Source organism: Solanum lycopersicum, chromosome 12 (genome assembly GCF_036512215.1).
Source record: "Solanum lycopersicum chromosome 12, SLM_r2.1".
In the NCBI taxonomy this organism is placed as follows: Eukaryota; Viridiplantae; Streptophyta; class Magnoliopsida; order Solanales; family Solanaceae; genus Solanum; species Solanum lycopersicum.
Window position 1 is genome coordinate 65,404,655 of NC_090811.1, and position 14,035 is coordinate 65,418,689.

The following is a 14,035-nucleotide window of genomic DNA, read 5'->3' on the forward strand; positions in this document are numbered from 1 at the left end:
CAAGTTGATACAAATAAGGAAAACCTTAAATATATTATTAAGGAAGGAAGTTGTATATAATAAGGATTGTACTTTAAAAAAGGAATCCTTGTTTAACAATAACTTTCATACCTTATCAGATAAGGATTGTACAAGGCAAAATAAACTCTATAAGAAGAGCACGAGGCAGAGGAAGAAAGGCACGACTTCACGCAGGGAACAAGGGAGAATTATTCATCAAACTGAAGTCTTCAAAGTTGATAGGATTGCTACATTTAAAACATTCTTGAGTGAGAAGGTATTATAGTGTAGAACTATTTGTCTTGTTTTTTCGTTTTGATTGTAATTTACAGTTTATTGTACAAAGGGTGGGTTTGGCTCTTTGTAGGGTTGAGTGTTAATGAGAATTGTAACAAAAGGTGGGTTTGGCCTTTTGGAGAGATCGATTGGAGTCAATCGAGAGAGGTGGTAGAGATAAGACTTTTGATTATTGAGTTGTAATCACAAAATCTTATAGTTGAATTAATAAAATGAGGTTTTTCCGTCCTTGAGTGAGGAAGGTTTTTAATTCAATACGTGTTTGTGTCTTTACTTAAAAGCAACTTACAAGAACCTGGTTCTTGTTCTGGGTAAGGTTCCTTCAGAATATATAGCAATTTTAATTTGAAATGAATAAAAAATAATGTAAGAAATATACATACTTTGAACTTTCTTCTTGTTGAGGAACATGTGTAACATTCTTGATGCTTAGAGGTTCAGAGTGAGACTTCTGTTGATAATCAGGGAGATTATTGTAACGACCTGCTTAGTCGTTTTGAGCAGCAGATTTTATTTCTGGAAAAACAGGCTGAGACGATGGAACCCACGACGGATCGTCATGGGCACGACGGATCGTCATGGGCACGACGGACCGTCGAGGGGTCTCGTTCCAAAACACTTAGAAATTCTGAAATTTGGGTACTGAAATCGACTCTCTGAACTTCGTGACGAAAGTGTAGGACGGACCGTCACAGGCGTGACGGACCGTCACAGGCGTGACGGACCGTCACAGGCGTGACGGACCGTCACAGGCGTGACGGACCGTCATAGACTCTTCAGAGAATTTCAGTCCCTAAACTCTGTGACGGAGCAGCAGGACGGACCGTCGCAGGCACGACGGCCCGTCACAGGTTGCGTAATCCCAGTCAGAGTCGGATTTCTGGTTAAGTTTTAAAGGGGCATTTTGGACTATTCCTGCTATAATTACATATTTCGTGGGTTTATATTAATAACTCAATTTCTTGGGGGATAAAAGAGGTAACCTTGAGTTAAATTGTGGGTTATTATTGTCATCTTTTACACTTAATTACATGTTAATTAGGGTAAAAGAAAGAGGGTTTGAATAAGAAAAATAGAAAGAACAAAAAGAAAGAGAGAAGGGAATCGATAGAGAGAGACGCTCGAGAAGGGGAAAAACACAAAGCTTTGGGAAAGTTGCTTGCTTGATCACTAATCTTCGGTGGAGGTAGGTTATGGTTTCTCTTATGATATTCGTAGTAAACCCTTAATAGCGAATGATATGTATTGATAATATTGTAAACCCTGCTATGTGCTCAATTGTATGCTTGCATGAATGTAATTATATAATTGTGATTATATAAGCATGATGAAGTTATTGAATCCCAAATCTTGCAAAATCCTAATCTCTTTGTTAATAATGAGGCCTTGGTATAAAAGAAGGCGTGATGAACTAAAATAATGGGATTGATGATGCCTTGGTAAGAAAGAAGGCTTGATGAATTGATAGAAGGAGATTAGGGGATCGGGTGTCACGAACCGACACGTAGTATTAGGGGATCGGGTGTCACGAACCGACACGTAGTATTAAGGGATCGGGTGTCATGAACCGACACGTAGATTTAGGGGATCGGGTGTCACGAACCAACACGTAGAATTAGGGGATCGGGTGTCACGAACCGACACGTAGAATTAGGGGATCGAGTGTCACGAACCGACACGTAGAATTAGGGAATCGGGTGTCACGAACCGACACGTAGAATTAGGAGATCGGGTGTCACGAATCGACACGTAGATTTAGGGGATCGGGTGTCACGAACCGACACGTAGATTAAGGGGATCGGAGTGTCACGTACCGACACAAGAGAATTAATGAATATGAGGGAGCGGAGTTTCACGTACCGACACAAGAGAAATAAAGATAATGAATCTTGAAAGATGTTAATATACTCAATCTAATGAACATGATTCCCAAATGAGTATGGTATTGAGGCTTGAGTCCTCATGTGCGAATTTGACGGTAATTGTTAATGATATAGTACTTGTTGTTGCTACATGTTGAGTATCATAGTTGATTTTATGATATTACTTGGTATATATTGATTTCTATTTTGAGTTGGCCGATGATATCTACTCAGTACTTGTGTTTGTACTGACCCCCCTAATTTATGATTTCTCCTTTGTTATTTGTGGAGTGCAGCAAACGTGCCATCGTCTTCAACTCAACCGCAACTCTAGCCAGTCTTCATTATTCCGGATATCAGGGTGAGCTAATGCTTCTAGCTTGGACTGGATCTTCTTCCTTATGTCTTGATGCCTTGAAGTTCCGGCATGGACTAGCTTTTACTTGTTTTAGCTTTCAGAATACTCTTAGTTTAGTAATTTGATCATAGATGTTCTTGTGATGATGACTTCCTAATTTTGGGGATAATAATAGTTATTGATTTTATTAATGAGTTTAAGTCTTCCGCATTACTTTCTGTTGATATTATATTGAAATGTTAAGGTTTAGATTGGTTGGTTCGCTCACATAGGAGGGTAAGTGTGGGTGCCAGTCGCGGCCCGATTTGGGTCGTGACAAACTTGGTATCAGAGCATTAGGTTTGTTGGTCTCATCACACAAGAACGAGTCTAGTAGAGTCTTAAGGAACGGTAGGGGGACGCCTTTACTTTTCTTTGAGAGGCTATAAGACTTTAGGAAAATTCCATTCTTTCTTTCTTTCGTGCTATTACTTGGATCCAATTGGTATCTTGGTGATACAAATTGGTATCTGACCATCTTCACTCTATTTCGCGGATGGTTAGAACTAGAGCAACGACTGCGCCAACACCAACATCGGTAAGACAAGAAGCGTCTGAGCCAGCCACTGGGGCTGTAGCTCAAGGAAGAGTAGAGGCAAGAGGCCGTGGAAGAGGTCGTGGGAGGACGTCCTCTAGGAGAAGAGGACGAGCACCTAGCCCATCTGGTACTAGGGCGGTGACTCCTCCACCGACTGAGGAAGTAGTAAGAGAGGGTGAGGAAGGGGAAACTGAACAAGTGCAGAATGAGGAATTGCCACCCCAACCTACCCCAGAAATGATCAATCAGGTTCTTGCTTATCTTAGCGGGTTATCTGATCAAGGCCAGACACCTCCAGTGTTTTCTGCACCAACACCTCCGGTTTTAGAGGTACAACATGCAACCACTATGGCTCCTCGTATGGATGCCTCATTGGACATAGGCACGTTTCCACGTCTGACTACTGGGCCTATAATGACAAATGATCAGCATGAACTTTTCAGTAAGTTCTTGAAATTGAAACCTCCAGTCTTCAAGGGTGCTGAATCGGAGGATGCTTACGATTTTCTGGTTGACTTTCATGAGCTACTACACAAGATGGGTATAGTAGAACGGTTTGGTGTTGAGTTCGTGAGTTATCAGTTTCAAGGGAACGCCAAAATGTGGTTGCGGTCACATGTTGAGTGTCAACCAACAGAGGCACCACCTATGACTTGGGCCTCATTCTCTAGCTTGTTTATGGAGAAGTATATCCCCCGGACTTTGAGGGATAGGAAAAGAGATGAGTTCTTGAGCCTAGAGCAAGGTAGGATGTCGGTTACTGCATATGAGGCTAAGTTTCGTGCATTATCAAGGTATGCCACCCAACTTTGTTTCAGTCCACAAGAGCAGATTCGCCGTTTTGTGAAGGGGTTGAGGTCAGAATTACGGATTTCGGCCTTACAGGTAGTGGCTACGGCAAAATCCTTTCAAGAAATGGTTGACTTCGATGTAATTTTGGGTATGACTTGGCTTTCTCCGCAATTTGCGATTTTGGATTGTAATGCTAAAACGGTGACGTTAGCCAAGCCTGGGACAGATCTGTTAGTGTGGGAGGGTGACTACACTTCCAATCCGGTGCGTATAATCTCCTTTCTTCGTGCTAAGAAAATGGTTAGTAAAGGGTGTTTAGCTTTCTCGGCACATCTAAAGGATGACACTACCCAAGTACCTTCGATTGAGTCGGTTTCGGTGGTCCGTGAGTTTCTGGATGTGTTCCCTGCAGATCTTCCTGGTTGCCACCAGATAGGGATATTGACTTCTGTATTGACCTTGAACCGGGTACTCGCCCCATTTCTATACCCCCTTATAGAATGGCTCCTGCGGAGTTAAGAGAGTTAAAAGCCCAACTTCAAGAGTTGTTGAACAAAGGCTTCATTAGACCAAGTGCATCTCCTTGGGGTGCTCCGGTTTTGTTTGTGAAGAAGAAGGATGGGAGTTTTCAAATGTGCATCGACTACAGACAACTAAATAAGGTAACGATTAAGAACAAGTATCCTCTTCCTCGCATTGATGATTTGTTTGATCAGTTACAAGGTGCTTGTGTCTTCTCTAAGATTGACTTGAGATCCGGTTATCATCAATTGAAGATACGGGCAACGGATGTGCCAAAGACTGCTTTTAGAACCAGGTATGGGCATTACGAATTTGTAGTGATGTCTTTTGGCCTTACGAATGCCCCTGCTGCGTTCATGAGCTTGATGAACGGGATTTTCAAGCCATATCTGGATCTCTTTGTGATCGTATTTATTGATGATATACTGATATACTCTAAAAGTAAGGAGGAACATGAGGAGCATTTGAGAATGGTATTGTAAATGTTGAGGGAGAAAAAGCTTTATGCCAAGTTCTCTAAGTGTGAGTTTTGGCTAGATGCAGTGTCCTTCTTGGGGCACGTGGTTTCTAAGGATTGAGTGATGGTGGATCCTTCTAAGATTGAGACAGTGAAGAATTGGGTAAGACCTACTAATGTGTCAGAAATAAGGAGCTTTATTGGGTTAGCTAGCTACTACCGCCGATTTGTCAAGGGATTCTCTTCCATTGCTTCCCAACTGACGAACTTGACTAAGCAAAATGTTCCATTTATATGGTCGGATGAGTGTGAGGAAAGCTTTTAGAAGCTCAAGACCCTGTTGACTACTGCACCAATTCTCACCTTGCCAGTGGAAGGTAAGAATTTCATTGTCTATTGTGATGCATCCTATTCGGGTTTGGGTGCAGTGCTAATGCAAGAGAAGAATGTGATTGCTTATGCTTCAAGACAATTAAGTGCATGAATGTAACTATCCAACTCATGATTTGGAATTGGCCGCGGTAGTGTTTGCATTAAAGCAATGGAGACACTATTTATATGGGGTTAAGTGTGAAGTATACACGGATTATCGTAGCCTACAGTATGTTTTTACTCAAAAAGATTTGAATTTGAGACGGAGGAGATGGATGGAACTACTGAATGACTACGATATCACTATCTTGTACCATCTGGGAAAGGCTAATGTTGTGGCAGACGCCTTAAGTAGAAAGGCAGGGAGCATGGGGAGCCTAGCTCACTTGCAAGTTTCCAGGCGTCCATTGGCTAGAGAGGTTCAGACTCTAGCTAACGACTTGATGAGATTAGAAGTAAATGAGAAGGGAGGATTGTTGGCTTATGTGGAGGCAAGATCTTCCTTTCTTGACAAGATTAAGGGAAGACAGTTTGATGATGAGAAACTGCGCAGAATCCAAGATAAGGTATTGCAAGGGGAGGCTAAAGAAGCGACAATCGATGAGGAAGGAGTTTTGAGGATTAAGGGAAGGGTATGTGTACCCCGTGTCGATGATTTGATCAACACTATTCTGACAGAGGCTCATAGTTCAAGGTATTCGATACATCCGGGTGCAACCAAGATGTACCGTGACCTAAAGCAACACTTTTGGTGGAGTAGAATGAAGCGTGATATTGTGGACTTTATTGCCAAATGTCCAAACTGTCAACAAGTAAAGTATGAACACCAGAGACCCGGAGGAACACTTCAGAGAATGCCCATTCCTGAATGGAAGTGGGAGAGAATTGCAATGGACTTCGTGGTTGGTCTTCCAAAGACATTGGGTAAGTATGACTCTATTTGGGTGATTGTTGATAGGTTAACTAAGTCTGCTCATTTCATCCCGGTCAAGGTGACTTACAATGCAGAGAAGTTAGCCAAAATCATATCTCAGAAATTGTTCGGTTACATGGGGTTCCACTATCCATCATATCAGATAGAGGTACGCAGTTTACTTCTAAGTTTTGGAAGACATTGCATGCGGAATTGGGTACTAGGTTGGACCTTAGTACCGCGTTCCATCCTCAGACCGATGGTCAGTCTGAGGGAACGATTCAAGTGTTGGAGGATATGCTTCGCGCATGTGTGATAGAGTTTGGTGGCCATTGGGATAGCTTCTTACCCTTAGCGGAATTTTCATACAATAATAGCTATCACTCAAGCATTGATATGGCTCCATTTGAAGCATTGTATGGTAGGAGATGTAGGTCCCCGATTGGTTGGTTTGATGCTTTCGAGGTTAGACCTTGGGGTACTGATCTTTTGAGGGATTCGATAGAGAAAGTGAAATCTATTCAAGAAAAGCTTTTAGCGGCGCAAAGTAGGCAAAAAGAATATGCAGATCGAAAGGTTAGAGACTTAGAGTTCATGGAGGGTGAACAAGTCTTGCTGAAGGTTTCACCCATGAAAGGGGTGATGCGGTTTGGTAAAAGGGGTAAGCTAAGTCCAAGGTATATTGGACCATTTGAAGTACTTAAGCGAGTAGGGGAGGTGGCTTATGAGTTAGACTTGCCTCCAGGGCTGTCCGGAGTACATCCGGTATTTCATGTGTCTATGTTGAAAAGATACCATGGGATGGAAACTATATTATTCGTTGGGATTCAGTTTTGCTGGATGAGAATTTGTCTTATGAGGAGGAGCCTGTTGCTATTTTAGATAGAGAAATTCGCAAGTTGAGATCAAGGGAGATTGCATCCATCAAGGTGCAATGGAAGAATCGACCGGTTGAAGAAACCACTTGGGAGAAGGAGGCAGATATGCAAGAAAGATACCCACATCTGTAAAGATTCAGGTACTCCTTATCGCCCTTGTTTTCCTGCTTGTGATCGTTCGGGGACGAACGATGGATAAATTGGTATCTAATGTAACGACCTGTTTAGTCGTTTTGAGCAGCAGATTTTATTTCTGGAAAAACAGGCTGAGACGACGGAACCCACGACGGATCATCATGGGCACCACGGACCGTCGAGGGGTCTCATTTCAAAACACTTAGAAATTCTGAAATTTGGGTACTGAAATCGACTCTCTGAACTTCGTGACGAAAGTGCAGGACGGACCGTCACAGGCGTGACGGACCGTCACAGACTCTTTAGAGAATTTCAGTCCCTGAACTCTGTGACGGAGCAGCAGGACGGACCGTCGTAGGCACGACGGCCCGTCACAGGTTGCGTAATCCCAGTCGGAGTCGGATTTCTGGTTAAGTTTTAAAGGGGCATTTTGGACTATTCCTGCTATAATTACATATTTCGTGGGTTTATATTAATAGCTCAATTTCTTGGGGGATAAAAGAGGTAACCTTGAGTTAAATTGTGGGTTATTATTGTCATCTTTTACACTTAATTACATGTTAATTAGGGTAAAAGAAAGAGGGTTTGAATAAGAAAAATAGAAAGAACAAAAAGAAAGAGAGAAGGGAATCGATAGAGAGAGACGCTCGAGAAGGGGAAAAACACAAAGCTTTGGGAAAGTTGCTTGCTTGATCACTAATCTTCGGTGGAGGTAGGTTATGGTTTCTCTTACGATATTCGTAGTAAACTCTTAATAGCGAATGATATGTATTGATAATATTGTAAACCCTGCTATGTGCTCAATTGTATGCTTGTATGAATGTAATTATATAATTGTGATTATATAAGCATGATGAAGTTATTGAATCCCAAATCTTGCAAAATCCTAATCTCTTTATTAATAATGAGGCTTTGGTATAAAAGAAGGCGTGATGAACTAAAATAATGGGATTGATGATGCCTTGGTAAGAAAGAAGGCTTGATGAATTGATAGAAGGAGATTAGGGGATCGGGTGTCACGAACCGACACGTAGTATTAGGGGATCGGGTGTCACGAACCGACACGTAGTATTAAGGGATCGGGTGTCACGAACTGACACGTAGATTTAGGGGATCGGGTGTCACGAACCGACACGTAGAATTAGGGGATCGGGTGTCACGAACCGACACGTAGAATTAGGGGATCGGGTGTCACGAACCGACACCTAGAATTAGGGGATCGGGTGTCACGAATCGACACGTAGAATTAGGGGATCGGGTGTCACGAACCGACACGTAGATTTAGGGGATCGGGTGTCACGAACCGACACGTAGATTAAGGGGATCGGAGTGTCACATACCGACACAAGAGAATTAATGAATATGAGGGAGCGGAGTGTCACGTACCGACACAAGAGAAATAAAGATAATGAATCTTGAAAGATGTTAATATACTCAATCTAATGAACATGATTCCCAAATGAGTATGGTATTGAGGCTTGAGTCCTCATGTGCGAACTTGACGGTAATTATTAATGATATAGTACTTGTTGTAGCTACATGTTGAGTATCATAGTTGATTTTATGATATTACTTGGTATATATTGATTTCTATTTTGAGTTGGCCGATGATATCTACTCAGTACTTGTGTTTGTACTGACCCCCCTACTTTTATGTTTTCTCCTTTGTTATTTGTGGAGTGCAGCAAACGTGCCATCGTCTTCAACTCAACCGCAACTCTAGCCAGTCTTCATTATTCCGGATATCAGGGTGAGCTAATGCTTCTAGCTTGGACTGGATCTTCTTCCTTATGTCTTGATGCCTTGAAGTTCCGGCATGGACTAGCTTTTACTTGTTTTAGCTTTCAGAATACTCTTAGTTTAGTAATTTTATCATAGATGTTCTTGTGATGATGACTTCCAGATTTTGGGGATAATAATAGTTATTGATTTTATTAATGAGTTTAAGTCTTCCGCATTACTTTCTGTTGATATTATATTGAAATGTTAAGGTTTAGATTGGTTGGTTCGCTCACATAGGAGGGTAAGTGTGGGTGCCAGTCGCGGCCCGATTTGGGTCGTGACAATTATTCGCATACAAATCAAGCCTTTTGCCATAAAATCCTGTGCTCGTCAAAAATAAAGGAATCATGGTTGCAAGCTTATCAACAGCTTCTTTGTCTTTCCTTGAATGAACATATCCTCCCATCATCAAATCATATACATATAGACATCTACTTTTGATTCGGAATACAACAAGAAACCAATGGAATTTGTCATTGATGTTGACTGGGATGATTACTTCATCAACCCTATCCCACGGAATGTTGGCAAGCAGCTTATATCCTCTAATGAATTGTCCAACATCATGGTCCGGTGATATGCATCCCATGTCACATTGTGATTGTCTCCACTGTTTCTAAATGTTATCAACCATGCCATAAACCAACAATCAACAGTACTGTAAGAAGTGACTGTTTGGGAGTATTTTGCCTTCTTTCGGAGATAATACATTATTGTATTAATATGTTTTTTTAACAAAAAAAATACATATCTGATTCATTCACTGTTCACACATATTTCATACAGAAAATATGCATACAGAAAACATTCAGATATCACACATATTTCATACAGAAAATATACATACAGAAAACATACATATATCACTGCAGCAGTACTGTAAGAAGTTTGGGAGTATTTTGCCTTCTTTCAGAGATAATACATTATTGTATTAATATGCTGTTTTAACAAAAAAAAAATACATATCTAATTCATTCACTGTTCACACATATTTCATACAGAAAATATACATACAGAAAACATACATATATCACTGCAACTCAAAAACATAATATTTAGTTGAAAAAAGGTCTTACCCCGTCCTCCCAAGGTCTGCCCGGTTGACTCATTATGTGAAAAAAATCTTTCTCTCCGATTTTGACAGCGCCAAAGTCCATTTGAGGATGAAATGTGTTTTTAATCTTGGAATATGCTGCTTTTCTGTATATGTTTAAAAAAGTGTTATATTAATTTAGTAGTTTAGAAATTAAATAAAATAATTTTTATCATCGTACAAATTACCTGTCACGTCTGCTCGACACATCTTTGAAAATCCATTTATTGAACTCCTCAATCATTTCATCTGGTACATCAAACCCATTGTGATTTTGGAATGGATGTTTGATTTGAAAGAATGTAGGTACTCTATTTGAACTGCTTTCTCCTTCCGACATTCTGATATAAGGAGAAGAATCGTATTTACCCACATTCTTGTTTCTTGTTCTTAGATTTGGAGTCGTGATGGCATTAAAAATCGGATCAAGGGCAATTATTTGTGTCATGGTAAAATCAGGATAATCGTCCAATGTTGGTGGTTTTGATTTTGACGTTGCAGATGCATCAACATTTAAACAATCATCCGTTAATTTTTGAGCTGCATATACATGAAAAAATGTTAAATAAAAAAAAATTCTAAAATTTGAATTTATGTGATAAAAATGAATATATCGTACCAGCTGTATTTGAACTTTGGACTTGTTGTGGAATTGTCTCTGTAGGCATATCTGTTGGATCAGATTGTGCAGCATGATGGTTGACGTTTTCCTGAAACATGTATTCATACACATGTAATATAAAACTAATGCAGGGAATCATACACAATTCTAATAAACTTACAACATATTATTGAAAAATACATAATACATACAGATAGTATACAAAACATAATAAAATATAATCATACACATTTCAAACAAACTTACAATAATCTTTCATACACAATATATTCAATACCAAATATACAAATCAAAACATAAAGTATAACTAATTATGGATATTACTATTCACCAGAATCAGAAAACTTGATACAAAAAAATTTATACATAATGCATACACATTTCATACATACTTTATATATACAGTGATATTATATTGAATCATACACAATTCATACAGTGGATCAAACACATTTCATACAGTTAATCATACACAATTCATATAGTGAATCATACATAAAAAATACATGTTTCAGCAATTGATATTGTAATATGAAGAAATCTGTAATTTCATACAGTGAATCAAACACAATTCATACAATATTTAATTACACAAAATTTATATATTAAATATTTTATATCCAAATAACAGAAAATAAAAATAACAGAATTTATATATTTTTCAAACAAAATTCATACATAAAGTATACACAGATATATATACCTCTGGTTGTTCTTCAGGTATTTGTTCTCCTCTTGACAATCGAATCTCATCAATTATCATTTTGGTGGAGTTATCAACATACATCTTTATATCAGTCATGTGCTTGTGAACCTTATCGGTGAACATAAAAAGATTTATACATTAATAGTTTATAAAGTCATTATATTAATTATATAAAAATATGTTGGAACTAACAGTGATTTTGAGTTCTTTCAACTCTGCCTTAACCTGTTAATTAAAAAAATAAGTATTTGATATGTGTATTGTAATTTCAAAAAAAATAATGTTTATTTGAATATTTTACTTGTACCTCTGCAATATCAGCTCTCAATTCTTTAACTTTATGTTCACTGTCAACAGCACGATTTTTCAATGATCTTGGATTTTCTGATTCATGGTGGCTGCTGGATTGATTTATAATGGTTTCGTCCATTAGGTTTAACTCTTCTTCCGAGAAGACAATATTTCTGAATTTATGATGCATCAAAAATAAATGTATAATGTATAATGAATTATATTGAATGTAATAACATTGTAAGAAAAATACATGATTCCCATGTGTTCTGAAAATTGTTTTCTTCAAATCGTCAAAAAAAAAAATGACGTCATTCGGTGTCTTCCAGTTCAGGATTCTCGGTGTGCGATTTGAAACACGTATAGCAATTGTGTTGTCAAATGGATGACAACACTCATAAAACCATATCTGCAGTGCTATGTGGAACTGGCTGAATTTGAATGACGATGGATTTTTTTTGAATTTTTTATTGCAAGCTTTGACTGTTAAATTAAAACACTCATTTGCCCAAGGGAAAGTGGCATACTATCCAGACTCTACCAAATCAAAATACAATTTTGGAATTGTTGTCTTTGAAGGGTCTGATGCAGTCAGAAATGAAGAAATAAAGTACAGGATCCCGATTTTTAGTTTATCATCTTCTTCCCAAAAATTTTGCAATTTAAACTTGTAATAAAAATCAGACTTGGATACTTTATTAAAATCTCCAAAATTTTCAGCAATGAGTTCGTTTTGAACATATGGATCTGATACAAAATCAGAAACAGGTCCACATTTCAAACCAGTTATAGCAACAAACGCTTTTTGCCCAAAATTTAACTCTTTACCATTTACTTTAATGACAAACATGTCATCCCTAACATTTTCATTCCCCATTATAAATAAGTGTCTCAACAATTGACATTGGATTTTAATGTGATGCAAATTATAAATAAATCCAAAAGTTGTTTCATCTAGAAATTGTTGAAACTTATCTTGACCTAAAAATGTCAACAAATCCGCAAACACATTCATGTTAATACATGAAGACAGATGTGTTTGTGTCTTCTCCTCCTAAAAAAATTGTAAAAATTAAATACATTAATCATACACATATTCATATACATGTAATACAAAACTAATGCAGTGAATCATACACAATTCAAATAAACTTACAACATAATATTGAAAAATACATAATTCATACAAATTGTGTGCAAAATATAATGTTGTGTATGATACACAATTCAAACAAACTTACAACATAATGTTGAAAAATACATAATTCATACACATAGTATACAAAACATAATACAATATAATCATACACATTTCAAACAAACTTACAACATTCTTTCATACACAATATATTGAACACCAAAAAATACAAATCAAAATATAAAGTATAACTAATTATGGATATTACTAGTAAACAGTACCCAAAAACTTGATTAAAAAAAATTCATACACATTTTATATATACAGTGAATCATACAATGAGTCATACAAAATCCATATAGTGAATCATACAGTGAGTCATACAAAATCCATACAATGAATCATACACAATTCATACAGTTATCATACACAATTCATACAGTGAATCATACATAAAAAATACATTATTTATTTAAACAGAAATTTCATACATGGAATCATATACAATTCATACATTATTTATTTTACACAAAAATTGTATTTTAACTATTTTATACCCAAATAACAGAAAATAAAAATAACAGAACATAAAAAAAAATTAAAAAATTAACTTTTACTAACCTTTGAACATTTTTTGGGTTTAACTGTTTCTTCTTCTTCTTGTAAATGTGAAGTATCGATTTCAGATGCTCTTGGTTTTTTGGATTTTGATTTTATCAATTCTTCCACAAAATCAGATTCAGACTCTTATGATTCCTCGATTTCTTTTCCTTTCCTTTTCATTCCTCTTTCTTTCGTCGTTTTCTCAGATTCATCTTCTTTTTTCTTTTCTTTCCCTTTTCTCTTCTTCTCATTTTCCTTTGGATGTTTGTTTGTTTTTTTTCCTGTTGTTGATTTCACTGATCTAGATTTAACTTTAACAGATGAAGGTTGAGATTGTGTTTGTGATAAAATTTTGAAAGATGGAGCATGAAAATCATTTGAACTTGCTTCTTCATTCAATCTTCTACTTTTTCTCGGTGTTTCGTTGCCTCTTTTAGACATTGTGCGGTTTGTTTATCGCAAGATTTGAAGATTTGAATGCAAATATTTGAGAATTCTTGAAGAAGACTGTTAAGAGAGATGAAAATGGTGAAAAGTTAGTCGTCCGAAAATGGAGAAAAGTTTAGGCGTGCGAAAATGGTGAAAAGTTTTGATAGGCGTGCAGATGTAATGATTTTGAAAAGTGATGGGGAAGAAC